Here is a 27,637-nt window from a genome sequence, read left to right on the forward strand (position 1 = left end):
TTTCCCTGTACTCGGAGGTATGTCCTCTCCCTTTCCATTTGCCTCCTCTCCCTGTGGAGTCCAGCAAAGGGCAATGAAAATGGTTGTAGGGCGGGGGGCACATGACTTCTGAGGAGAGGTTGAGGGAACCGGGCTCATTTAGTTTGCAAAAGAGAAGACTGACGAGGGGATTTAGTAGCAGCCTGCGGGGGGTTACGAAGAGGATGGAGCTGGACTGTTGTCAGTGGTGGCAGATCACAGAACAAGGAGCACTGGGCTCAAGTTGCAGCAAGGGAAGTTTAGGTTTGGTATTAGGAAAAATTTTCTCACTAATAGGGTAGCAAAACACTGGAACAGGCTACCCAGAGAGAGGCTGTGGACTCTCCATCTTTGGAGGTTTTTAAGACTCAGCTAGACAAAGGCTTGGCTGGGTTATCTAGTTGGGGCTGCTCCTGTTTGCAGTTGGACTAGATGACCTCCTGAGATCCCTGCCAACCCTCATCTTCTGTGATCCTAAGAACAGAAAGTCACCCTTTGTAAGCTGGTATTTCACCAGGATGCCCTTCAAAGATTCATTAGCACCAGAAAATCATTATAAGAGAAAGAGGTGAAATTGCAAAGAATCCCGTGGAGGCACGTTTAAGAGCGAATGTGTGAAGAGTCACTGTTTAAGGTTCAGTCTTGCAGCACCACATTCTCACTTTTCCATTAAATTAAAAAAAGAAAGAGCACGACTAAGAAAATCTTTACACGTGCTCCAGGGCGAGGTGAAGGGGAAGGCACTTTAATTAGAGCGGCTTTCAGGAGCTGTTCTAATTAAAGCACCAGCAGCATCTCATGCTTTCAGCCTCCTGTGCTTCAAAATGGTGGTGGGGGCACTTAAACTAAATCTCGCTTGACAAAGTGTTCCCACCGCCATTTTGAAACACGGGGATGCTAAATATGTATGATGCCAAAACTGCCAGAGCATGCTAATTAGAACATTAGCATACAAACATAAAAAGTTATGTTCTTATGTTCTTAGTTGAAATATATGTAATTATACATAAAACATACCTATTTTGCTTATATTCTCTTCAACACTCCCTACATCCTTTTATTTGGTGGGAGAGGGACACTGAATTAACAAGATGTGCTGCTGTTCACCCAGATTGCTTTTTCCTCTTCTTCTGGCTCCCAATCTTTTTAGCTATACATTTTTTTTAATTGCAAGTGCCCAAGAGCAGGGTCATCTTTATGGCTCTGAGCAAAGAAGGGTCCTGATTCTGTCTGCATCTCCAGAAATTACTGTTTTTCTGCATGAAAAATAATATCAAGGCTGACCCTGATCTAAAACAATAAGAGAACTGGTTGCTTTACTAGCAAGCACATTTCATTCAGGAATGATGAGAAGACTCTGGGGAATAAGCATATAGCCAAGGCAATTCCTGCTTGGTATGTTTGGTACAAGACAAGCTCCGGTCTTGTACAGGTGACACAACAACTCAGTGAGACAAAGATTCACCGATTTTGGCATTATCAGGGCCCAAGCTACAGAAGCTGCCAGTGGCAAATGTTGCCTTGGCATGTTTCTTAAGCAATATTGACAAGAAAACGAGTGCAGCTACAAATTGCCTTAATTTCCTGGGGCCTAACACAGGCAGAGAGCAGTGATATCTGTATTGAGGGAGAGGGGAAAGGAGGGGAAAGTATTCCTGTCACTTACCCGTGTGTGTCGCTTTAATGGTAAACACATAAGATTTACTGTGATGTTTATTAAAAAAAAATTCTAATAAAACATGCTTAAAGAAATAGAAGACAAATCATGTTGAAAGAAGGCAGCTCAGTGTGAGTCATGGGATGCAATTATGTTCAGACAAACCCGGTTGGTCACATATGTTCCAATAAAGAAAAGAAAAATTTGGGGAGTGATGAGAAAACGGAAGAGGATGAGCACATCTCACAAAACTCATACCCAACCTTGTAGCAGTTGCACAAGCCTTCCCAATGCTAATGTCTCTACAGGTGTGTGCCCACAAGTGTGCACATGCAGCTTGCAGCACTGTAAACCTATCTGTGGCACCATGTGCTGCCTAAAATCAGACCATGTGCTGCTTCCACACACCTGGATTGCCACCACTGGAGCTCTGGGAGGTCTCCTGGGAGGTCCCCAGGACCAGGTAAGGCTTCTGGGACCTGGCCTGGTGTTGCCCCCAGTAGCTCCTCCCCCACCTGGGGCAATCTGCTGCCCCCAGAGTGTGCACGCAGGGGCATGCCCAAGGACAACTAACAGCAGCACAAATACTTGCCACTGCCGTTTGTCCCCGGGGAAATGCACATTCCCTCTCATGGGGACGTTCCCTTCATGTCTTTCTATAATAGGCAGTGGTTGATGGCATGGAAAGTATTTCCAGGCAATGCTATTTCATGAAGAAATGGAGAAAGGCAATTTAACCAAGGCAGAGCTGTAATTTGTGCACAGTTAGGAAGAAAGGTGCTTGTTTGTATGATAAGGTGATTACTCTTTCTGGATAGGGCTGGAGTTTCCTGCTCAAAGAATAGGTCAGCCTGTATTGCCAAAAAAGAAGATGCTGACAATGCTAATCATCTTTGTGTATGAGACAAATGGTGACTTGACACAATGATGAAGAACTCCCCCTCCCCTTTCCCTACCCTCTTCACAACAGATAGGGCTGTATCAAAGGTACACCATGGGACAAATCCTAATTCATCTTCCTGCACCTGAGTGGCACTTATGTAGCTTTTTAACTTTAATTTTTGATGTTTCTTCACAGTATGGATTTCACATAGCTACAGCTGGCCTCTGCTTCCTACTGATCTTGATGAGAGGGTTGAAGTATGGCTACATAGGTGCCTAGGTGAAACAGGATCACTCAGGCATGTGAGTAATCCTGGGTATTTCTTGCTTCTTTAGACATAAAAAAAGAAAGTGGCTAATTGGTCTGACCCTTCCACCTTCTAGCCCAACAGCATAGTAGCTAGGATATTTGCCAATGACTTGACAGCCCAAGTCTTGCCCAGAAATCCTGCTGTGGCATCCCACAGCATCAGTGTGGTCTCTGCTAGAAAAGTTGCATTGAACATACACAAGGGACTCCAAGTAATAGGATACCATGGTTCTTCATCTCACCCAAAATAGAGGGTGGGAAGAAAGCAAGCTTGCAAGGGAGAAATCAGATTTCAGAATTACATGTTTACGATCCATAACTTATTTGAATATGATCTAGACAAAAAGAAATCGCCATGACTCTTCCAGTGAACAAAAAAATCAAGTGTATTAAGCAGTCAAAAGGTAATGCCTCGCCTTTTCAACCATGGCTTGATGATAATATGGTACTGGTGATGACCATGGCAGGTGTCTTCTCATATGGCGTCAGGACAATTCTTATGCAAATCCAAAAAATAAGATAGTGGGTGGCAACAAGTTTCCTTAATTTCCTGACACCTAGCAAAAATATGGCAGCAATATTTGCATAATAGGGAGAGGAAAAAGAAAACTCATAAGCTTGCCATTATCACATTTAGCTCCCCTGATTGGGTATGGAGTCTGTTGTCAAATAAGAACAGATGGGTGTTGTTCTCTCATCTTAGTGAATAAAAATAAAAAACTTCTCTTCAATCACCTTCTCTTTTTTTACAAAAAAAAATATTACAAAAATGATACTGTCAAAAGCAATTTCCCTTTCTGCAGCCCTATTTAGCACAGTCTTTTTCAAAAGAGAAACAGACAGGTGAAAAATGAGTCCCTGTGCTTCTAGGCCATGAAGACAATATTGCACCAGTTCATGATATCTCCAACTTTCTGGGTAGATGATACACTCACCATTCTCACAAGATATCTATGCATAAACAAGGGCATCCAATAAATGATGGGAAGTGTGATACATGCCAAATACTACAGCCTTACCTGCCAAAAGAGTACTTAAAGAAGGGAGAAGTTATTTAGCCGAAAAACTAATATTGTCTCTTAACTCCATGGATTTCTGTTTCTTCATCTGACTTTTGAAAGTGGTATGTAGGTTACCTGTGATGACAATGACCGTGAAATCAGAGTATGTTTTTTTTCTGCAGTATAGCGGCTATTTGATTTCACCTTCACTGTTTCCATGAAACTATATGAACCTGCACAAAAAACTGATAAGGACAGGAGCTTCCTGTCATCACAGGAGAAAAATTCTCATAAAACAACCACTCCATCTCTGACACTGGACTCCTTGTGAGGTCGCTGGATTTAACAGAAAATCTTTCAATGTGAGTCCCTGGGTTTTAGACATTCAATGAGACAAAAATCATTAGAAGACCATTGAAAAGCCCACTCCACCCATCCCCAAATGCAGCATGTGACCAAGTAAGGTCTGTGCCAGGTAACAGCGCTATGAGAAAAAGCTGTTTTCCATGATGTTTCTCCGCCTCCCCCCTTACCTGCTCAGCTGGTTAGAGATTTCCTATTGGAAGGTTTTTACATATGAAAAGGCTTATTAATCCTAACTGAACATCCATCAGGAACGTATCAACATTCTGGCACAAATTATGCCCATTTCCAGCAGTTCACCTGGTTGATATACTTAAATTCACAAAAGCAAATTCCCTTGTAGTCTCATGCACTCCTTCCTGCACACCATTAGTCTTTGCCTCTCCTGTTGCCTCCACATTCCTCTGCCCCACACCCTGGATTTTTTCTAGGAGACAGCTGTCTTCCCTCAGTTCCCTAAAGCTCACTTTTATGAGCAGGCAGTTACTAAGATGTATCAAAGGAAGTCTAGCAAAATAGAGAGCGGCCTTGAAAATCCTATGGCAAAGGTTGCAGGGGGAAAAAGCCACAGGGATTTCTTCTTTGGTGGATTGAGGAATAAAAGATAGGTATAGAGAAGATGAAGAAGAAGAGGACTGAAGCAACACATGGGTTGCAAAAAAAAACTTGCCTGGCCATGCCCATCTGCAGCTTTTGGATATGTCTCTAAAGTAAGGAGATCCAACTCCTCTTCACCCATGCTCTGCTCTGAAGGTGAAGCTTGTCTCCTGCTTAAAATTCCTAAAATTGCTATTAATTGCTGCTATGGGAGAAGTAGCTCCTGCTTCTCCCATAGCAAAGTCAACTGCTATTTGTGGGGGCACATTCAAGGTTTAATGCTCAATGAGATCAGGGCAGGTCAGGCCATGCATGAATGAAATTAGAGTCATGGACATGGACTTATGTGCCGCCTAGGACCGCTTGGAACAGAAGCCTCTTGGACAAATCTTATTGTCCCGTGTGCTCTCATTAAATCTTGGTGTGTCAGGTCTGTTCACGTCCTGTCTGGAGATGAAATTGTCCTGCTGGTGAAACTGTCCAGAAGGTGAGTAGTTGCCAAATTCTTAGGATGGGATGTACAGGTCTCCATTCTCCTTGGACATGTTTCTAGGCATCCCTTAGGGAAGGGTATATAGCAAGAACAATGATGCACAGCATTTTGCTGCCATCATTGATCCTTACTCCTGTCGTGACTATCCTGGGCAACATGGGCTGTTGCCAAACATGGAACAGGGTGGTGAACCTATTCTTCCCCACAGCCAGTAGGATGATACTGAAGCACAGCCTCCTGGGGAAAAAGGAGGACTGCAGTGGCCGGAAAGGTTGATGTGTTTGCCTCATGCGTCCCCCAGCCCTGCATCACACAGAAACACACGCTGGGCGGGGAGACTTCCAGGCTCCACTCCTGTGTTTGTGGCAGAACACCACTGCTGCCTCCCTGCTCCTGCCTACTTTAAATAATCTTCGTTATTCTCCCATAACAATTAGTAGCAATTTTAAGCATTGCAAATAAGCATTCAGGGTTAATAATACAAGTATGTTAAATGAAATGTCAAATGACTTACAAAAAGCTCTTAAAATTAATAAATATGTATGAGATAAATCAGCTTGGTTGCCAAGTACTGTATGCAAAGATATAGGAGATTTACATTTTCAGCTGGATTTTCCTCTTCTAAAACTGCACAGAATATTATGGGTTAGATTATGGCTCTACAGCTCATTTTATACCAGCAAGGCAAGGCAGAGAAAGATCCCTAGTGCCCTGTGGGAAGGACTGCTAGTTACCTCAGCTTTTCATAATATCCAGCCCGCTTCCTGAACCAGGCCAGTCCCGCTGTGTAGGCAATAGAAGAGTCATGGGTGTCCTGCTTTCCTTTTACCTCCAATCCTGTTTCAAGCACTGGTCTTCCTCCAAAAAGGAAAGGGAACATTTCTATTGCTCCCCCTACCGCAAAGGTTGCAGACCTCTCTGACTACTGTAGGCTTTGTTAGGCAGGTTTGGGAGGTGTGACAAACTAGAGTTTTTCTGTAATAGTTTCATAGTTTCATAGTTTGTAGGGTTGGAAGGGACCTTGACAGATCATCAAGTCCAACCCCCTGCCATGGCAGGAAAGAGCACTGGGGTCAAACGACCCCGGCAAGGTGTTCATCCAGCCTCCTCTTAAAGACCCCCAGGGTAGGAGCCAGCACCACTTCCCTTGGGAGTTGGTTCCAGATCCTAGCTGGCCTGACTGTGAAGTAGCGCCTCATGATGTCTAGTCTGAATCTACCCTCTGCCAGCTTGTGACCGCTATTTCTAGTCACTCCTGGTAGTGCTCGGGGGAACAGGGACTCGCCAATGGGTTGCCCCCAAGCATAACCTCCCCTGCTGGCCCCTCGTGGACATGTGCCAGGATAATTCTCTCAAAAAGCTTACCCAGGATCGAGGCAAGGAACTAACTGGCCTATAGTTCCCTGGGTCCTCCTTCCTCCTTTTTTTGAAAATATTTCTGTTTAAATATATGCCTGTGTTATAATAATGTTGCATGCCTCAGTTTGCCTAACTAGCTTGTACACAAGAAAAGAAAAGGTTAACTGTGTTTGGAAGAAGACCCTGCCTGAATGCTGGATTATTAGAGAACGAGGCATCAAACAATGAACCAATCTCCAAATATTGATGCACCACCCAAAAAGACTTCTTGCTGTTCTTCAGTGACAAAGGAGGCACATGAGAATCCGAGTGCAAAGAGAAGATCCTGAAAAAATACCCACCATGCTTCAAATTAGCAGCACAGCGAATGCCTGTATGTATGGCGCATACAGCTTGCGGTGCTGCAAGCCTCGCGTGCGTGCTCATCTGGATGCACCCTTCCTATCTTGGGCAGAGTTGGACTAGATCATTTCCTGCGGTTCCTTCCAGTCCCATTTCTTTACTATTCTGTAATTCTGTGCAATGAGAAAGCTGAGCAAAGTAACAGAGAAGCATGAACCTGATATAGGTGGAGAAACCAAAAATGTAGCAAGGATTATGCACACATGGAATTGGGAATCAGGACATGGGTGCTTGTATCATGCCTGCAGAGCTGGCCTCAGGGAAAATGGCATCCTGGGCAAACTTGTATTTTGGTGCCTCCCCTCAGGCAGAGACAGAGGCGGGCAGGCAGGGGTGCAGGGTGCAGTCCAGTGGGAAGGCAGAGCAGCATGGTGCACCAGGCAGGCGTGCAGCCTGGGAGCAAGGTGTATGGACCAAAGCAGGAACCACCCCACCTGCATGTGCCCAGCCCAGGTCCTCCTGAGCAGCAACTGGAAGTGGGGGGTGGGCTGGGCTGCTCCTCCTGTCTGGGTGAGGGATCGGCCAGGGCAGGGCAGAGCAGGGTGAGAGGGGGGAGAGCGCTGCTATGAGTGCAGGCTGCTCACACTTGTGTGTGGAGGGGATGGGGGGGCACCCCTTGATTATGGTGCCCTGGGTGGTCACCCACGTTGCCCACCTCTAAGGCCAGCTCTTCATGCCTGTCACTAACATACTAGGACTTTTCTAATGTAGATATCTAAATCTTGTATTTGCACTCTCAAATTATGTGCTGGAAACACAACAGTGTGAAAACTGATCCTATAGTGAGAATTTATATAAACCTCACCCTGTCAAAATTAATGCATCAGTAGCATGGGAATAATTACCTTTATTAACTGTCCAGGCTGTTGTGATACTAAAGAATGGTTTGTAAAATACTTTGAGATCCTTGGATGAAACTTTGCAAAATTCAGAGCATTGTATCCCCTATTATATTTCAGTAAAAGTTAATCACTAAAATGAGTGAGAAGAGATGTTAAAAAAAGTTATATGACATATGAATGACTGCATTGTGATAACATGCCTATGAGGTTAGGTATAGCTGAATGGAACATAGAGTGTGAAAATATATGTAAAATAAATGAAGTCAGAACATGAACAATCCTCTAGAAGTGTTAAAATATTCAAGGTCCTAGCAAATTTGCTAGATTCAGAGAAAATGAGATATGCTAAACTACAGAAATTCTGGCTGATTCCATTTAATGTGTTGCACCTTTAATAGCCAAAGAGATATGTTTCTTAGCTCTCTGGATATTTCTGCTTATTTGTCACCCATATGGAAGCTTTTCAGATGAGTGATGCTATCAGAAGCATGAGCAACATTTTGTCTGCAGTTTCCTGTAATGACAAATTATTTGAGATGGTTAGACAGCTCTTTTGACTTTCATCTCCAATATTTAGAATTTCCTGTAGTTTCAGAAGGGATTTATCCAAAATTATAACTGCTTAGTTGAACCTTAGTATAACACTGAAATCTTGTGGGGAAGGTACTAGAAAAATGGGGGATCTAGATCTGAATTCCTTTCTATTTTATCATATGGGGTATTTAGTTAAAATAGTATTTGGATCAGAAGTACCCCTTGGTTTGTTTAAGAAGGAAAAAGCCAGTCAGTGAAGTTTGACAAAGCCCAAGCCCATTTACAAACTGTTTTGCCCATCTTTGCTTGAACGCTGCTTAGTAGGTGTCATTATAACCCTTGTGCTTTATATATCACAGGAACTATGACATGCAATAACCTATTTTTTTCCATAAGATTTGAGAATATCCTCAAATGCCACTCAGATTCCCACCTCAACTCATTGGAAGAATGAGTTTGTTACCCAAGGGCAATCTGTCCCTTTATGTTCGTAAAAGAAGGTATTAGATAAGTTTCGCTCTATTGAAGCCCATATGGAATTTTTCATGCTCTGTAAGCAGCTTCATGCTATTTGTCCTATTAAGCATGTGACAAAAATCACATCTTTTGTTTAGGAACTGTTCACAGATGTGATGCCACAGTTTGTACATACATATTCCTTGAAATCAAGAAATGTCTGATAGGATTTGTTTTCTTCTTAAAAAAGTCCTAACAGGCTCAGGACTTGAAAGTCTTTTGTAAGTACTGAAAGTCTTATCTATTCTCATGTTCATCTTCACTGTCTTCCAGTGAAGCTCAGACACCTTTAGACTCAACGACATATTTTAAGAATAAGCAAATCCCCACTTAAAGCTAATCTGAAAAAAAATATTATGAATCTTGAATTAAATACAACTTCAAATGGAGAAATAAGTCCTGTACAGTGTATATATACAATATCTACAATATTCACCCCATAAATAGTATCTGTCTATCTAACAATACATAATATATTTAACCCTCATGGGACGCATCTACACATTCAATTAATTAGAAGCAATAAACTCTGGTGCTTATTGCTCTGAAGTTTATTGCTTCAGGGTGTGTCATTTGAATGTGCGCCCTGGACCACAGCATGTAGAGCCAGGTTAGAGCAGCTCCAGATAGCAGGGAGCCTGGAGGGGTCAGCCTGCTAGCCTGGGGATGCTCTGACCTGGTTCAACATGCTGCATAGGGGCTGGCTTGGGCAGGGGGTTCTCCAGTGCCATGTTAGTCGGCAGGCACCCCCCGCACTCAAACACCCGTGTGCCCCAGCCAGCCATGTCAGTGTCTACACGTGTAGTACTGCGGAGTAAAAAGCTCCATAACAGGGCAGTACTTTTACTTACAAGTACTACCCTGCTGTGGGGTTAATTAGTTTCCTGCAGCCTAGTAGGGTCACACATGCAGATTTGAGACATTTATTGTGGAGCTAATTAGTCTCCACAGTAAACATCTCATGTAGACGCAGCCGTTAAGTGGGACAGTGCTTTTGTGGGTGTTTTAAAAATGTGCATGTCAGACAATCACAGGTTTATGGTGATAAGTACCAACTCTTCAAAAAAAAAGAAGAAAAAAAAGTGTCCATAGTTACCATAAATTCAAGTGGATGGAATTAAACACTAGCAGGTTGGCCCTTGGGTTCATGTCTGTCCCCAAAGCTTAAGTACATGAAAGCTTATAAATGTCACTTCCCCAAATTAAATGAATTTTGTTCTTCCACGTTCCAGTCTGGAGGTGCTTTGTATACAACATGAAACACTCTTTATTTAGCAATATTCTGGACATAGTTAAGGAGAGAAACTGGTAGAATTTCCACAAGAAAACCTGTTCCCATAGTGTCCCATAATCTTCTGACTCTAAGGATGTGTCTATATGTCAACCATATGGTGACATAGCAATGTGCTACATTACCCTTTGACACACTATGTGGAGCTACACATGATCAGCAGGTAAGTCACCATAGCAGCATGCTCCCCTGGTATAGTGTGCTGCTACAGCAACATAGTGGCAAAATCTAACTGTGCGCCACATTCATAGAGCAGTAACCGCCCATATTGTGCCATATTGTGCCATAGTAACATTGCTGTACAGTGACGTGTAGACGTGTCCTAATAGATCCAAATAGTTTAGGTACAGATGATGTAAGTAGCCCAAGTTTGTTAAATTTACCTGAACAAACTTTCTACTTTTTATTCACCTGTAGCACTGGTAAATCATATTAACCATTTTACAACATACAATCAAAATTTGGCTAATTAACTGTGATATTGGCAAGTAAGCAGGCCTAGGATTGTGTGTTTCCGTTTAAAATGTACTTTGTAGGGTTATAGGCTTTCTAGTGGCTGGCTACTCTGTTTTCTGAAAGCGGGAAGTGGAATATGTACTGAGCTGATAATCGTGCTGTTGCTTAATGAACAAGCTTACTATGGCTAGGGACAGACATTACGCATGAACTGGTTTAAGTGACCAGAAACTGTTTTAAACATGTGAGAGAACAGACATTCAGTGTACATAAGCCAGTTTCAAAATGGCCAAAACTGGTTTGAGATAAACTTGGTTGAATGTAGTATTAGACTTAACTGATTTGGCTCAAATCAGTATATGCAATGTCTGTCCCACTGTCCCAGACTCTTCCTGGTTTAACTTAAACCAGAGTCCCCCAGCATCCCAGCATGGTCTGTGGGCAGGGCTGTCTCTAGTCCAGCAGGGCTGGCCCCTCCCCTCTACTCCCCAGCCAGAGCAGGGACAGGCAGGGTCAGGGGCCTAGCCAGACAGGGGTTTCATTCCCCTTTCTCTGTCCCAGTGGCAGGGACCTGAAACGAATCTGCTGGGTGCCCCCCTTTGCTGCTGCAGCCACAGGCCAGCATGACCCCTGAGGGGGCAAGGAGGGGGGGCATTCTTCCTTGTACCCTCACTGCCCCCAGCAGACAGCAGCTGGGTCTGCCTGCCCTGACTGCCGCCAAGCAGCAGAATAAGCCCCCTCTTGTCCCCTCCACTGGAAGTGGGAGGAAGGGAGAATAACCCCAGTCCTTCCCCCCACAAGGGTCCCTGCCAGGCGGCATCTGGCCCCGCCAGGTGGGTGTTGGCTGGGAAGCGGGCTTCCCATGCCAGCTCAAAGGGTGTGGCAGGCCCCAAGCCTGGCAGCTGCCAGCACCTCACCCTCTGCCCTATGCAGCACTTGGGGCTGCAGCCTAACAAGCAGCTACGGGCTGGCTGGGGGGCTGTTCTGCCCCCCTCATCTGCAGCTACCATTACCACCATGATGCTGTGCCACTGGGGTTGGGGATGGAAAGCTTCTGCCCTGCACACAGAGCTCTGGCTGTAGCCCCTAGACGGCCTTGGAAGGCGGAAGGCACCCAGGTGGGAGGCTTCAGTGTGGGGGCTGCTGCTGCAGCTCCACGCAGGCGGCATAAGCCATGGGGCTGAAGCTTCCTCCCCCCGCCCTCCTCACTGCCTCCCAGAGTGGCTCAGGATTGGCAGAAATGGGAAGGGGAATCACCGTGGCAGGCAAGGAGGAGCTGACTTGGCCTGGCAGGGCTTTCTCCCCTCACCTCCAGCTGCGGCTCTTGCTGCACTGTGCAACACTGCTTGGGGCTGGGGCAGCTTGATGGCATCAGCCTGGCTCAGGTTGGAAGCTTGTGTCCCACACGTGGAGCTCTGGTGGCAGCCCCCAGACTGAAGTTCCCTACCCGGGCACCTTCTGCCTTCCAAAGCGTCCAGGAGCTGGAGCCAGAGCTCCATGTGCAGAGCAGAAGTAATGGCTTTGTTGAGTGAAAGGGCGGCTCTACCCTAATAGTCTCAGTTTAGTGACAACCACTTGTTAGCTTTGGATTTGGTCCATTACAATTTCAGGGCTTGTCATGGCACATTCTTGAGAAGTTGAATTGCAATGATGAGCAAACGGACTTAGATTCCTCCTGCATAGTACTGAATTGCTTCTTAGTATGAGCATGTGGGATAAACTTATCCAGTAAACATATAGCTGCATATGGAAGTTAGGCATGTAAGCATAATTCAGGTGGTTACATAAAGCAAAAGAGAAGGTAAAGCAGAAATTCTAGCAGTGAAGTAGAATTCTCTTCATAGTGTTTGTAAAGCACTGAAGTTATTGTGCTCAATACAGGAACAACCGAGTTAAACTGAATTAAATTCTATACTCTGTAGCATTCGGAAGTCAGCCATCTGATCTAATGGTTGTTTCTGACCTTACAATAAGCACTCTGAGATCATATAGTGAAAGATGCCATTAAAGCAGCAAGCCTTAGCTTGATGTTTCCATTTCTAATACCCCAAACAATCTCATCTTTTATCTTCCTCTCATCACCTCCTCCATCATTAGACTCCACTAGACATTATCTTCAAGTCACCACTGTTAAAGCCATTTTGATAGCTGGCTCCACAAAGTCGCTTGCTAAGCCCAGTACTCCAGACTGTGGGAGTGCTAACTTCTTAAGTGAAGACACAGTTCTCCAAGGCACTCTCTCTTACTTTCATAATGTTCAGCTAAAGGCTTTTTCAGGGCTTTATCAGTTATTAATAATTTTGATGTTTCATGATTTATTCATAACCATTTATACATTTGCCATATGTTGCCTGAGCAGTCAAACAGCTTTTTGAACAATGTGAATGTGGCAATGGGCTTCTACAATTCCCATCTAGTAAATAGATTATAGAGAAAAATTAATGAAATGAGAAATGCAATAAAACATCTTGCAATGGCTTCAGTTTTGAGCTTCTGAATTAAATATTGCCCAGTAATTGTCTTTAATGGTTTTCTAAACAGACATAATATAGCAGAGGAACACTTATGGTCATTTAAGGTCCAATTTGTACCCTTATTCACAGAGAGTAATGCTTTACTCTGTGAGTCATCCCATTGATTTCAGTACAACTACTCATTTAGAAATCACTACTCTGTGCAAGTAAAAAGGGTACTGTCCAGCCTGTAAATATCATGCAGTTTCTTTTTAATATCTCTCTGCAGCCTTATGTATTAAATCTATATATAATGTGAAAACAGAACCACAGCTATTTTGGGGGGAAATCTTTTTTTTGCAGATGATTTACTGATCATGATTGAGAATGGCAACAGAAGAATAGACTATTGTTTGTTGTTGATAAATATAGATTTCTATCTGCATGTTGTTAACCAAGTATTCAGCTATCATGTAAGGTAACTTAAACTATTTACATAGCATGCTACATTATCATGGATATGAAATTGGTTGGATTTTATTAAAACATAATTGTTTAAAATAAATCATATGTTATTAGTTTAGAGTTTACATGCTCACTAATACAAGATATGATCTCTGCAGGAGAGAACGTTCAGTGCACTTCAGAATAAATTCTCCAGACAAAGGGAAAACCCTAGCTTTTGGTTGTAATCCTCATTTCTATTACTTTTTAACTTAATTCTCTGGAGGTTAATATTGTAATTTTTACTGACTGCACATAATTGATTTCTAGGTGCAGACAATATCAGTCCAAAAAACACACTTCTGAAGGGTAGTTTAAAGTGCATTGGAAGCTTCTAATTTACATATTTCAGTTCTCTTTAAAAATATTTTGTTGTTATTAAATAGTCAGAGCCTGAACTGTTTACTCAGAGTTCTTCAGCATAAGGGGGACCAAACTAAACCTTCAGTTGAGACTCTCCATGCACTTTGGGCACATCTACAAGTCCAAATAAGCACGACTAAATTTAATGGGCATTAAGCTAATATGCATTAAGTGAGGTTCAGCAGGTATCTAGTCGTGCAGAGAATTGGGATGAAAGTTAGTCCCAAGTCCCTCCTGTCCTGCCATGTCATGTGCCCTTGTGGCCACCAGGAGAAGCTCCAGCCTCTGGCCACATGGCTGCCATGTAGAAGCCAGGCCCAGCTGCCAGCACTCGGCAGCCATCCTTAAAACACCGCCCCCGCCCGCCTACCCATTCTGAGACCTCTGTGCAGACACTTCCTGTGTGGAGAGAAGAAGCACGGCAGGAACTCGGGCAACCCATGTCAGCTCTGCTCCTGCCTCAGCTGCACTTTTCAGCCATGGCTGGCTGCCACAGCCCCTGGCCCTGGCACCCAGGAACAAGGTTCCCTGATCCTCCTAGCTGCCATGGCTGTTCTGCTGGCCTGCCGCTATCACCATCATCTGACTCATGGCAACTTTGCTCTGCCCGTCTCTCTCACCCACCCCAATGATCTGGATGATGAGTGCCCCATACCCTCCCATGGCCACCACTGCCATGGAGCTGCTGCTTCCAGCCAGGATGACCAGGGCTTCCAGGACACTACTTCTGGGGCTCCCATCACTCTCCTGGCTGCCCAGCTCTGCTGCCTCTGGGCCCGCTGTGCCAGCTGGGACTGGTGGCACCACATCATACGACACAACTGGGACTATGAGCAGTGGGTCAATGCCATCAGAATGACCCAGGGCAGCTTTGAGGACCTGCTGCACCAGCTCTGACCCCACCTGGGGTGCCAGAACACTTGAGATGCTCTGGGCCTTCCCGACCAACACCTGCCTGGCCCAGCCACTGGTCAAGTTGGCCATTCCCACCAGCCTGCACTATGTTGGGCACCTGTTTGGGGTAGGCAAAGCCACCACTGGGGAGGCCATCCTGGAGGTGTGTGGCACCCTTCAGGACATGCAGGTGGACATGGTCCTCCATGTCCATGACCCCCAGGTGGTGGTCAAATGGTTCTGGGCACTGGGGCTCTGGATGGGACACACATCCCCATTGCCTACCCAACCGATTCAGGCTGCCCCTACTATAGCTGCAGCGGCTTCCTTCAGTGGCCCTCCAAGTGGTCCTCAACAACCAAGGCATTTTCACAGATGTCAGTGCTAGCTGGGTGGGCAGCCCACATGATGTTCATGTTTTCTGGAACTCAGGACTTAGCACGCTCATGGAAAGTGGGTGCAATGTGCTAGGAGTATAGGACCTTCAAGTAGGCACCATTATCATCCCACCCCTCCACATTAGGGACCCAACCTACCCATTACTCCCATGGGACATGAGGCCCTACACTGGGCACCTGGACCCGCACCAGGCCCATTGCAACTGTTGCCTTAGCTAAACCCATTGCCTTGTGGAGTATGCCTTTGGCTGTCTCAAAGTCCACTGGTGCTGCCTCACCACCCACCTCGAGGTGGCCAAGAAAAACCTCCCCTGGGTCACTGTTGCACAGTGCATAATGCACATTGTTTGTGAGGCCCAGGGAGAGGCATTCTGGGAGGCTTGGGCAGAGGAGGCATGCCAGGCAGAGGTGGCCTGGCAGCAGGAGCATGACCTGCAGTGGTAGCACCAGTGGTGGGTCCCCTCTGAGGAGGACTCAGGTGAGATGTGCACCTTCTGGTGGAGGCCAGGGCACCAGATGCAGGAAGCCCTGATGTCCCACCTCTTACAGCAGCCCCTTCTAAGCCGCTTAGCCAACTGCCTACACACTCCCTACCCCTTGCCCATCTCAAGTACCACTTTCAGGACACACACAGGGTTGAAGGAAACAGCTTTATTTCCCTCACAACCCTCACCTCTACCCTTCATCCCTCCCCCCTCAACACACAGAGCCCTCTTGCCCCTCCCTCCCCAACAAACAGAGTCCCTCCACCACCCCTCCAACAATAAAGCACCCACTTCCTCAGTGTTCAAACTACATACAACAGCCTCTCAGGCTTTTATTGCCTGTGAAAGGTGGGCTGTGAGGTGTGGGCACCTAGGGGGCAGATTCTATAGGACAGTCAGCCAGCACCCCAGCCTTGAACCATTCCCTCTTGGGTCTGGGAGCCATGGTGACTATGATGGGTGATGGGGCAGGGGCTCTTCCACTGACAACAGTGGCAGGTGCTGCTCTGGAATGGGCATCTCTCCATCTGGCTGCCCAAAGGCAGGGCTGGAGTCCCCTGGTGGTGCCATGCCTGGCACCTCCAGGTCTTTGGGGCTTGTGGGTGAATAGCAGTGCTGGAAGCAGATGGGTGGCAGGGGACCTGGGGCAGTGGGGAGCAGGCACGTGACTGCCAGGACCAGGGCTGATGTTCATCCTCCACGGCCTCTGCTGCCCGGCAGTCAGCAGCTATCTCTTCCTGCAAAAGCCACAGGAGCTTCTTCTCTAGAGCCAACAACCAGGCCCAGAGCACCTCCTCTCAGGCAATGTCTTTTTCCTGCTAGCCCACTGCCCGTACCTCTGGCCCCTCAGCCAGTTCCACCAGGTGCTGGAGCAGGTAGGTCAGATTGAACACCTGCTGCTAGTGCAGCTAATGTATGCGGCAGGCTCTGGCACTGGGAGGAGGCATCCCAAAATCTGCATCCCCATTGTGGCTGGTGGGCTCTCCCCTGCAACCAGATGCTGGTCCTGCAGAGGCAAGAAATGGAAAACTCTTGTGAGAGTGTATAACATTTCAGAGATAAGATGCTGTGCACCAGAGGCCCTGTGCTTCCAAGCCTCAGATCAAGGTATGGCTACATCTGGGTGCCCAGGGATCATGACCAGCTGGCTACCAATTGAGGCCCCCCTCCCAGCTTGCCTGTCTCTGCTGCCCCCTTCCCAGGGCAGAACAGGCAAGGCTGCTGGCAGTACCTGCTGCCACAGCTCCAGACCCTGCTCCCCCCACCCCTGAAGGCCAACTGCTCTGCCCAGCCCCGGATGCCTAGGTTTGGGGCATGCGCGGTTCTTGGGCAACTGAGGAGAGAGGCTGGCCCCACCTCCACCCACTCTGCAGATGATCTTTCCAGGGAGGCACCTGAGGGCTGCCCCCTCTCTGCAATGCCACCACTGCACTCTGCGCATGTCCATGCTGCATGTGCCCTGGGCCATGCATGGTGAGCTGTTTGTGTAGGTGGATGGGTGCCTGAGCTATTACACCCTACTGCTTCTGATTCTCCTGGTGCCCTAGGCACACCTGTGCTCCTGGCTCAGGACCCTGAGCTATGATGGTGTGGAGGGTAAGCCCAGGCTTCCCCACAACCCCTGCTTCCACCTGGAAGGCTACCTGTGTTAGCACTACACATAGAAATCACTACCAACATCAACAACTTCCTGAGGGTGTGAGAGGCCTGTGCCTACCCACCTGCAGGGACGTGGGCTTCTCAATGAAGTTCTGAACTGTGTCCTGCCTCTCTGTATTATGCACTGGGAGACTTAGGGCCAGAGGAGTGAGGGCATGCTGGGTGGAGGGGGAGGGCAGGGAGCAGGAGCAGGAGCAGGGGTAAGGACTGGGAGGGCCCTGCCCCAACATGGGACTTACCATATGTCTGGGGCTGGAGAGACTGGAGGCTTGGTACAGGCCTCCCTGCTGGCAAGGGAGACTGACTGTGCCCAGTGTACACAGCCTGCAAGACCCTGGCCTTTACATGGCACTGCCATGCCATCTGGGGGTGGCCTTGTGCATGCATCCTGCCGTAGTTGGCCTCATAAATGTGGGCATTCAAGTGCTCACCTCACATGACCTTCCTTGGCATGCTGGCATGGTCCTGCAGCACCAAGAGTTCACACACCTCCTCCTGGGTCCAGGTGGGGCCCTGGGCAGTCGGAATTGGTGTGTGCATGTAGGCAGGGCCAGGTCTTGACAGGGAGGATGTGGTGGATGTGATGTCCACTCTGGATCCCTTGGCCCTCACACAGCTGTCCCGGTGATGGTGATGCTGGCCATGGACAGTGCTCAGGAGCACTCAGCAGAAGGGCAGGGCCAGGGATTGGGAGTTGCATGGAAGAGACACTTCACCACAGCATGTACAAAGAGGCACTTCACCACAGCACCTGGGGGTGAGCAGCAGCAGGGAGCAGGTGCTGGCCATGCTGCCAGAGACAGGCGGCAGCCCTGGGGAGATCTCAGGGCTGGTCAAGGGGTGCATCAAGCTGCAGCCCTTTGCAACACTCACCTGTGGGCAAGCAGGAACTCTGAAGGGGGACAGGACAGGCAGAGGCAGCCTGCGGCCTGTCTGGGGGGCGCACAGGGCCTGCTGGGCTCCTGGACGCAGTTACAGGCTCCCTCAGGCTCCTGGTTGTGTGCCCCAAGGCTCAACATGGCTGCAAATAGGGTCTGCCAGAGATCAGCCCAGCCCTGTGGGCAGAGGTGGCCTGCCAGGAGCCCCAGGACTGGGCTCAGGCCAACCCCCTAGTTGCTGGACAGACCTGGCACTTAAGTTAGTGCCAGGTCATGTCTACATGTGTGTTAATGAGCTTTAACTAATCACACCTAAATTTGATACCTGCATCAAATTTAGGTGTGATTAGCCTAAGTTAATGTGCACTAAGGGCTTGTACTTATAGATGCATACCTGTAATGCACATTAATGTAGGTTAATTTGGTGTAATGCATCTCGTGTAAATGCGCCCTTTGAGTACGTTCAGACTGATATAACTTTTAAGCAGCCCCTGCTTTTTATATGAGGCCAAGCAAAAACCACGAACAGACCATTTCTGAAACATGAGCTTTTCAAACGCTGAACCCAAATTTTGCAGTTTACACAAGAAGAAATTTGTAATTTCTGGTGAAACAACCTATGAACTGGTGAAACTGGTAAATAAAACAAAAAAAGAGAACAAAGAGTACATTTCAAAGAGATAATATTTGTAAAAAGCAAAATGAAGTAAATGATAGAAAGCTGGTGCAAATCAATGTATCTCCATTGTTCCCCCCACATTCTGGGTACTCCACTCAGAGGCATCGCACAGGACTCGAAGGCCTGGAGAGGCGGGGGTTTCAGAGCTGGGCAATCCATTCTTGCAATGGAGAATAGGACATGTGGTAAAAGCCTGTACAATCATGTTTTCATTGGCTCTCCAAAGTTGATGCTTATTTAGAAATCTTTCATGGAGGAAAAAATAATTAAAATCTCAGCCCCTGTTTACAGTCAGATGCATCTTCACGTCATGAACAATCTGTAAGTGGAAAAATTAAAAAGAAGCATTGAAATGACTAATTTCAACACATCAAATATAGATCACATGCATGTGGGTGGGTAAATGTTATTTCATTATTCATTTACAACATACATAATTACCATTTCACAAACTCAAGCTAATTCTCATTTATCACGCCATACAATCATAAATTCCCTCATCTTTGTTTATACATATAGGATTGAGGAAGGTTCATTTAGAATATTTATGTTGTAATATAATTTTCCACTTTATGAGTTATACATTACTTCTAATATATTTTAATAATGTTAATCACACAACCAGAGAAAACAGACAAGCAGCCACTTGGGCACTAATTGGACTTTCGTTAAGCTATTTCTTGATGGTTTTAGAGACACAAGCAATCTAAATTTTCAGGACAATTGTCTTTCAGTGCTCATGCTAACTAGGACCCCATAGCATCCTGGGAATTACATTTAATGGAGCAACAGCAGAGTTCTTGGCAGCATTCAGGCATATGATTTTATAGAAGGGACACAATGTAAATCAAGCACAGAGCAAAACTGCCATAGCTGTAAGCCTGGAATAAGAGCATCCTCCTTCTTATCCATACTATTCAAACCCCCCCTGCTGTGCTTTTGTTGATTGTTCTTCCCTTTCTGATCTATTCAGTTTTGTTTTTCTCATTTTTCTCTGTGACTTTAGCTGTGGTTAAACCCCCCACCATCTCCTCAATTGAGACTGACTTTCACTTTGTGCCTATGAATCTTCTCAACTTTGTGAAGAAAAATCAGCAGCATCTTTTGCATCTGACTGCTTAAGGTTGGGAGATAGGCAAAAGCTTGACAAAGATTTTTTTTTTTTTTTAATGATTTTGGCCTATTTTACATTGGACATCGTTTCATAGAAGTTATAGCCTTACTTTCATTTATGAGCACAGCCAAATCGTATGTATTTCACCAATTACAAACTAGTTAATAAACAAATAACTGTAAAAGGAGAAACATTAGTGACTGGGGATGTTTCAACGATGTCCCAAAAAGACATTATTCTGCATTCCAAGACAATTAATATCTAGAAGAAAATATAAACTCACTCATGATGCTGTTTGCAAATGACATAAAACTTGGTACAGTGCAACACAATAGTTGTACAGAAACACTTTTACTGTTTGCAAAATATTATACAACTAGGAAGAATAAATTTGGGTCACTCTTACAGGATGATGACATCTGGAAAGCAGTGGCTGAGGAGGACTGATGCATCATGGTTTATAAACAATGGGATCTGGGCACTGAATACAATGTTAGCTGCAAAAGATAATAAGATCTTTAGATATGTAAACAAGGGATATATTTTGTAGGGGTAACAAGGTGGTCTTTACCTCTGTGTACAGCATAAGTAAAACTTTTATTGCAATCCTACTCTCAGTTCTGGTGTTCGTGCTTCAAAAAAAAGAAGTTGAAATATTGGGAAAGATTCAGAAACGAGCTACAGGAATGAAGGCAAGTTTCCCATGCTCTGAAAACCTTGCCTTCCATTAAAGTCTGAAAAAGTTCAATCTACTTATCCAAGAAAAGATTAAGAGGTGACATAATCACAGTCCATCTGTAGCAGCCTGAGGATAAGATTTGAGATAGCGGAGAGTGTTTTATTCTAAAAGACAAAGTTATAACAAGATGGATCCCATTAGATCAGCCATGAATCCTCTTATAACAGGGAATTCATAGAAATTATTAACATATACCTGAGAAAATTGCCACTTTTTCTCCTTAAAAAAATTATGGTCTGGAAATAGGAAATTAAAGAAGGTAAGTATTTTTAAGAGTGAAGTAATTAACCACTGTGACATCACATGATGAATTCTTTATTACATGGTTCCTTTAAATTATCTTTCTACAATATATTCACTATACAAAACAGAAGCTATTGGCTTGATTTAGTAATTAGTGGGGAAAGTTCTTAAGGTCTATTTATGCAGAAGGTCAAACTAGATCATCATAATAGTCCCTTATGTCTCTGACACACAATTCTCGAAATTCCCCGAGGATCTCACCTGTTTGTCATTCAGTAGATTAACAAGAGCCCAGATATTATATCTTACTCAGCACTGCCCTTTTATTTGTCAGCAAAGTCAAACCAACAGCTCCTCTCGAAGTCTGTACCCTACAAGCCCTCAGGAATAATTTCAAACAGGAGTTCATTTTTTTGGGAAAGTGAAAGAGAAAGGGGTCATTCTACTGCTGGTGTTTCAGCTTGAGACAAGCAAGAATGTATTGCCAGATTTATGACATTCCAGCTGGACCCCAGGTTATTGGAAACAGATGGGAAATTGCATTGTAAGCTGCCTCGGTAACTGCTTCAGTGCTGTTACTGGAAGGGGAAATCAAGTCAGGTTGTGATTTATGAGTCTACATAGAAGGCCAAAGTCGACTTTCATTCACACCAAACGAACTCAATTGAAGTCAGTGGAGTTGCACCATCGTAACTGGGAGCAGAACTTGACCTCCTAGCTGTATTGACATATAGCCCCAAGAGCCACTTGACTGACTTGCCTGTTGGGCTGGCTCTGCATGAAAGTCTATTATTCAGCTCTCCATAAGTTATGTCATATGCATGGTTTAATGATGCATATTCTACAAATATGCTGGATAGGTTCCAGTAGTCTACATCCAAGCATCCCTACATAGTTGCTTTGTTGACCCCTGTACACATTCAGACACATGAAGTACTTGCAGCTGGGACTGAAATAAGGATTTCCAACTTCCAAAATGTTCCCACTGCCACTATGCTAATGTTAGCAGAGACCCTCTGTTGTAATTAGCCTGGATTTCCTTACAATATCCAGTTACAAAGGAATAATTCATGAATATTCATGGACGATTCATTTGAATTAGGAACATTCATGAATAAATCATTTGGCTGAAAACAGGGTACCGTATGTTGTGTTTCATGGCTTCTGTGATTTATTCTGTGGTGATACAATTTGTAATATTAGTAGCTTCCATAAAGTTTATTTTTCAAGCCTTCATTTCCAGCTGTGACTAAGGCACAGGGGAAAAGATAAGCCTTTTCTTATACCCCTGTAAGGTCAGATCCCAGCCTAAATATGTGATTTAGATTTACTGCCCCAGTGTTATGCTCCCTCATTAGTGATTTTGAAAGGTGCCTCTGTTTTCTTGGTATATGATGCTCAAATCAGACAAAGAGGAAATAAAGCTACTTTTTTAGGTTTCGCATTCAGGAAGAAAGCATGCTGCCATGACAGGGAACATTATGGGTGTATCAAAAGACTACAGAAAAGTCAGAAGCAAGGAGTTTAATATGAAGAGACAAAAATCAGGTTTGCTGCTTGCCTCCTAAAACAGCCTTCAAGGTAATAATCTGTCTACCCTTTGCCCTTTAAGTTTTAGAAAAAAATACACATAAACATAATCAACCAAATAAAACTACAATATTAAGCTACAGCCTTTCCCATTTTGATTTGTGAAGCTGATGCTAAAATTCAGCCCTTCTACCTCATTATATTACCTTTAGTTTTGGAGATGTTTCATGAACTGTTAGAAATGGGTAAATTCAACAAAAGCTGTGATGGTGACCATTCTTGCAAATGAAACCTGCTATTTTGTTTTCCTCTGTCATTAGCAGCTCTTTTTATTAATTTGCTCTTGGACATTAGGATGCAGTTTTACACGCAAGAATGCTCCCAGAAAGCAAAAGCAGTGTGAATACTAGCATGAGTAACCATTCCAGATATATTGGATATGCTTCTGAGCCCTGAAATAGGGGAAGGAAGAGGGAAAGGAAGTTTTGTATACAAGAGGAACACAAACCTTAGGAAACAAATAAGGGAGGAAACCCTACAGAGGAAGTAATATCACCACTGAAAAACACTTTCCGAGGCAGTATGTCAGAGACAAGCCTATTCATCCAGCTCTAGTTCTGTAATGTGGTCAGACACTGAAAAAGGACATGAATTCCTAGTACAGATGCCCACCGCTATCATCTGCTAACGTAGCCACTGAGAGGTGTGTGCCATGTTAGGCTAGTCAAGGACATCCCATGTCGTCCCAGGAAGGTAGAAGACTGTACAAGAGAGACAAGAGTTATAGGATCCATGAATCAGCACCAGGGCAGTGCTCTCCAGCAGCATCTGCAATGAGAAAGGTTACTAAGTGGGATGCCAGAACGGAAAATTATTATGCAGGAAATCTGTCCTGGTTATTTTTCACTTTTCTCATGAAGGAACCCAGCCATTTTCGGTATGGAAACCATAGACATAGATGAATATAATAATAATGCCCCTTTCTTCACAAATGTGGACTGGAAAATATATTTAGAATCCCTTACATGTCCTTATCTCCTGTTTCTTTATTTCTGTTTCTTTCTCTCCAAGGCATTCTTTCCCCAATCTGCCCTCTCCCTGATATAATCAAAGTCACAATGATTTCTTCAGGCACTCATACTATTTATAAGTTTAGTTTGAGGAGCAGAGACAACATTAGGTGACTCATATGACCAACTGTGGTTCAAAGACTGCCTAGCACTTATAGCAAGCAGCTCATAGGCTGCAATTCCATTTTAACACATGAACCCTCTTACACTGATGAGTGAGCAGTTCCTTGGAAATCCTGGCCCATTCACAGACAATTCATAAGCAGAAAAAGGGGTTACATTTATTAAATTATGCATCTAGTGTCTATGGAGTTGCAAGGATCCTAATATAGTTACACTAATATGCACCCACTGAAAAGAATAGGGTTTCAGTGGCTGTTACGTAGTTATCATCAAATAGCATGAAGACCCTGAGCCTGTGTTTCATTCACATCTCACTTTTTATGGCAAAGGGCAAAACTAAATCCACTGAAAATGAAAATTATTAGCCTTATGTTATATGTTAGCATAAGTGAGAGGTGAATCAGGCCTTTAAGGTTCTTTCCCTAGGTAAGACTAAATGCCATCTACATGTGTATTGGACACCCAGGGTATTAGTATTAGCTAACAAGCAGCAAAACCTCAGAGGATAATAATCTTTGAAATTTATAGAATACTTTCAGTTTTTAAAGTACCATGCAAACTCTACCCTGTAAGCCCTTACTATGAAGCAGGTCAGGTTCACTCTTGTTTTATAGGCAGAATAAGTAAGAATGTATATCATTAGACCAAAGTCACCTTTTGTTCCAGTGGCAGAAACAGGTTTAGACCTTAGAAGTGGGTGGTTTCAGCCCTGGATGCAGTCCATTAGATCACTGTGCTTCTCTTGAGAAGAAAAAGTCAACGAATCAAAGGAAATAATGGAGAGAAAGGAAAGCAGGACGTAGACAGAGAGACATACATTTTCTATGGACTCCAGGAAAGTTTTAATGATCTCAGATACTCTCTTGAGGTGTCTGAGGAAAATAGAGAAATCTCTCTGGGGCCAACATTATCATCACCACCCTCTTGAAGTTCAGGTTTGCTTTTTATGATCTTTTAACCCCCCTCCCCCAAAACATGAACCTGATTCCCCACTACCTGCTATCTCTTTCCCTTGGTGCAAATGAATAGTGCAAGGGAGTGAACAATTCTAGGGCTCAGCCTCCTGAAATTAAAGTACCAGTCATCTTCATTCAGTGGTCCATAGTGAACTAGTTTGAATAGTGCTTCCAACACCAGTAAATTCTTTTAAATATAATTTCAGACTATTTACCTAAGGAACTGTGCATTCTCAGGTCTTTTTACATGCAGTAAAGTTGTTTTTTTTTTTTCACCGTAACCAATATGCAAGTTAGAGAATAAAAACTTACCATACAAATACATATGATAACTTTAACTAATATGTTATTCTGTTTCTGCTTGCCATATCTCTGTGTAAAGTATCAAATTGATACAGGACACGGAAATGGTATGGGGGCCTTTAAAGTCAATGATGTTCTCAGCTAAGAACTAGCTGTTTTATTCATGCTATACATCCCTAAGCTTAGTACTCCAAGGAAATGTTGTCTTATACAGCTGATTAGATGGTCCACTAAGCCTGCCAAGTATTAGCATCATAAATGGGACGTTAAATTCTTACATATTCAGCATGTAGCAGCTGAAATAAAAATCAGCCATCACAAGAAGACTTGAGATGGAGAATAAGAGCAATAAATGTAATGAAACATCTGTACACAAATTCAGGTAACCTAGGAAATAATTTGAAATAAAACTGGTGCTAATGAGAGCAATTTTGCATTAGTACATATAACTGAAGCCTATTGGGATGATTCTTATAACCAGAATATATGTCAAAATCTGATTTTATTTTAAGTGCACAAATGGCAGATGTCCAGCCATTTTTGGCACTTATGCACAGTTGGCTATCTACTTTGTATGCAATATGGATGATAAGCTACTGCTGAACAGGCTTAAGTAGGCTGTGTCTTGGTTGGGCCACACGCACATACATAAGTCACACAATTGTACCCAGCAAAACCTTAAACTACAGGTGCTAGACAGTGAAGAAGGCAGACTACCTACATTTTGGCCCTAGTAGGTGACTGATAAGAACACTTGTAGTGGGGAGACTCAGGTCCTCACCCAGAGGGGCTTTGACCCTTCACCTCTCTGGCAGGCAGGGGCATGCAGGGAGAAGATCATGGCTTTGCCCTGGCCCCAGCCCCACACTGTCACAGCCATAAGAACCTGGCCCCACCCACGCTGCTCCTGGATGCAGCTTCCCGTCCATCCATGGACCCATCCCATCCACCGGGCCATGTGCCCTGCCCACACAGCTCCTGGCTGGTCTTCATAGAGACCCTGGGATCACAGGGTGGTGACAGGATAGGGCACTTCCCACCCCTGCCTTAGAGCAAGGACTGGCTTTTTATGTGGATGCTTCTAGATGAATTGGGCTTCTGTCCTTATTGTGACCTCTACATTTAATGGTACATAAAAAGCAGATCCTAAGATCTACAGACTATAACTGCAGTAGGTAAAATATGACTGTAAATCTTGAATAAGAATAATTAAGCATTATTCAGAGCTAATACATACAAAATGGACTGGGAAAAGAGAAAGTTGGCTTGATGCTTAATGCACTCTTGGTATCAGAAAAAAACAACAACACATACACAAGGAAGAGAATTGTACTTAATGGGAATTAAGCAGAAAAAAGAAAATAAAATATATGCAATGTTAGAAGGAGAAAAATGATAAATATAGTAGAGAAATAAACATTTCCTGGCCATCTCCTGGAGTTCCTGAATGTGCAGGATATATTAAGTCCATGGAGAACATTAACTACCAGGCCAATGTACGTTATTAAATTGGTTTCTATTAGGGATGCACATATCAATTAAATAATTACCTGTTTAAACTCCTCTAATGACATTGGTTTAATGGTTAACAGATAACACATAAGTAGCACCTCCATGTTGCAACTAGTCCCCCCTCTCCTTTTCCAACTTCCCTTCCTCCCTTCCAAAACAGCAGCACACTGCGGGGAGAGGGAGGCAAAGGAGGAGCTACGTGCTGTGACAAGCCATCTTCCTGGGGCACTGTGCTGCTTTCTTTCCCCCGCAGACTGCGTCTGGTGTCAAACATTAACTGTAATGCATTAGTGGTATAAATATGCTTACTGTTTAACTATTTAACCATTCACTTCCCTAGTTCCTGTATTATATAAACACAAGTCTATGAGCTAAACTCTGGAGAGCCCAAATAGAAGGGATGTCTGCTTACATCTGCTCTCACTGACAGATAAAGCAATCACAAATTTGAGAATAAAAGGACAGCTTGCAAGCACCCTGAATTCAGCAAAAGGGCTTCACACAATACATTATGTTAAGAGTATTAGTCTGTAGCAAAGAAATCTACAACTGAGAATTTTGAATAACTGAAAAATCTAAAGCCTGGGACCTATACATTGATGTCAATGGAGGCTGAGTTTGGCCCTAGGGGCATTTATACACACGCTTTTCCATGCTGCAACATACTGGAGATCCGACGCCTCAGAGCAGACTCAGTTAATCAAGTCTGCTCCACATGTGAGCTGGTGTGCACTGTGCTGCATTGTGTGCAGTTATATAAGCAGTGAAATGCACATCAATGTGGAGAAAATGGTGGCAAGGCACTGTTGAACTAAAATATCTTTGATGCGTTTGAGTTCAAAAGTGTGCCGTCACTATTTTGTCAGCACTGATGCTCATTTTGTCCTTTACACAAATGCATGTGCTGCAGTGCTGGGTGGTTTGAAAAGCATCTGCCACTGCTGTGCTAGCATGTGTACAAATGCCCTATGTGAGCAAGGTCCATTTCAAGAGGGACAGGATGCAAGGCATGA

At 44.4% G+C, this 27,637-nt stretch overlaps 1 long non-coding RNA gene across 1 annotated transcript; it reads right to left on the reverse strand.

Moving 5' to 3' along the window:
- Window positions 1-19,021: 19,021 nt before the first annotated feature.
- LOC109281101 (uncharacterized) lies at window positions 19,022-26,830 on the reverse strand. The gene is made up of 3 exons (XR_002087663.2): window positions 26,663-26,830; window positions 20,555-20,645; window positions 19,022-19,353 (listed from the first exon to the last, which is right to left on the reverse strand). It is a non-coding gene; the product is annotated as an uncharacterized LOC109281101 (long non-coding RNA).
- Between the last annotated feature and the right edge of the window lie 807 nt (window positions 26,831-27,637).

Source organism: Alligator mississippiensis, chromosome 1 (assembly GCF_030867095.1).
Source record: "Alligator mississippiensis isolate rAllMis1 chromosome 1, rAllMis1, whole genome shotgun sequence".
Taxonomy (NCBI): domain Eukaryota; kingdom Metazoa; phylum Chordata; order Crocodylia; family Alligatoridae; genus Alligator; species Alligator mississippiensis.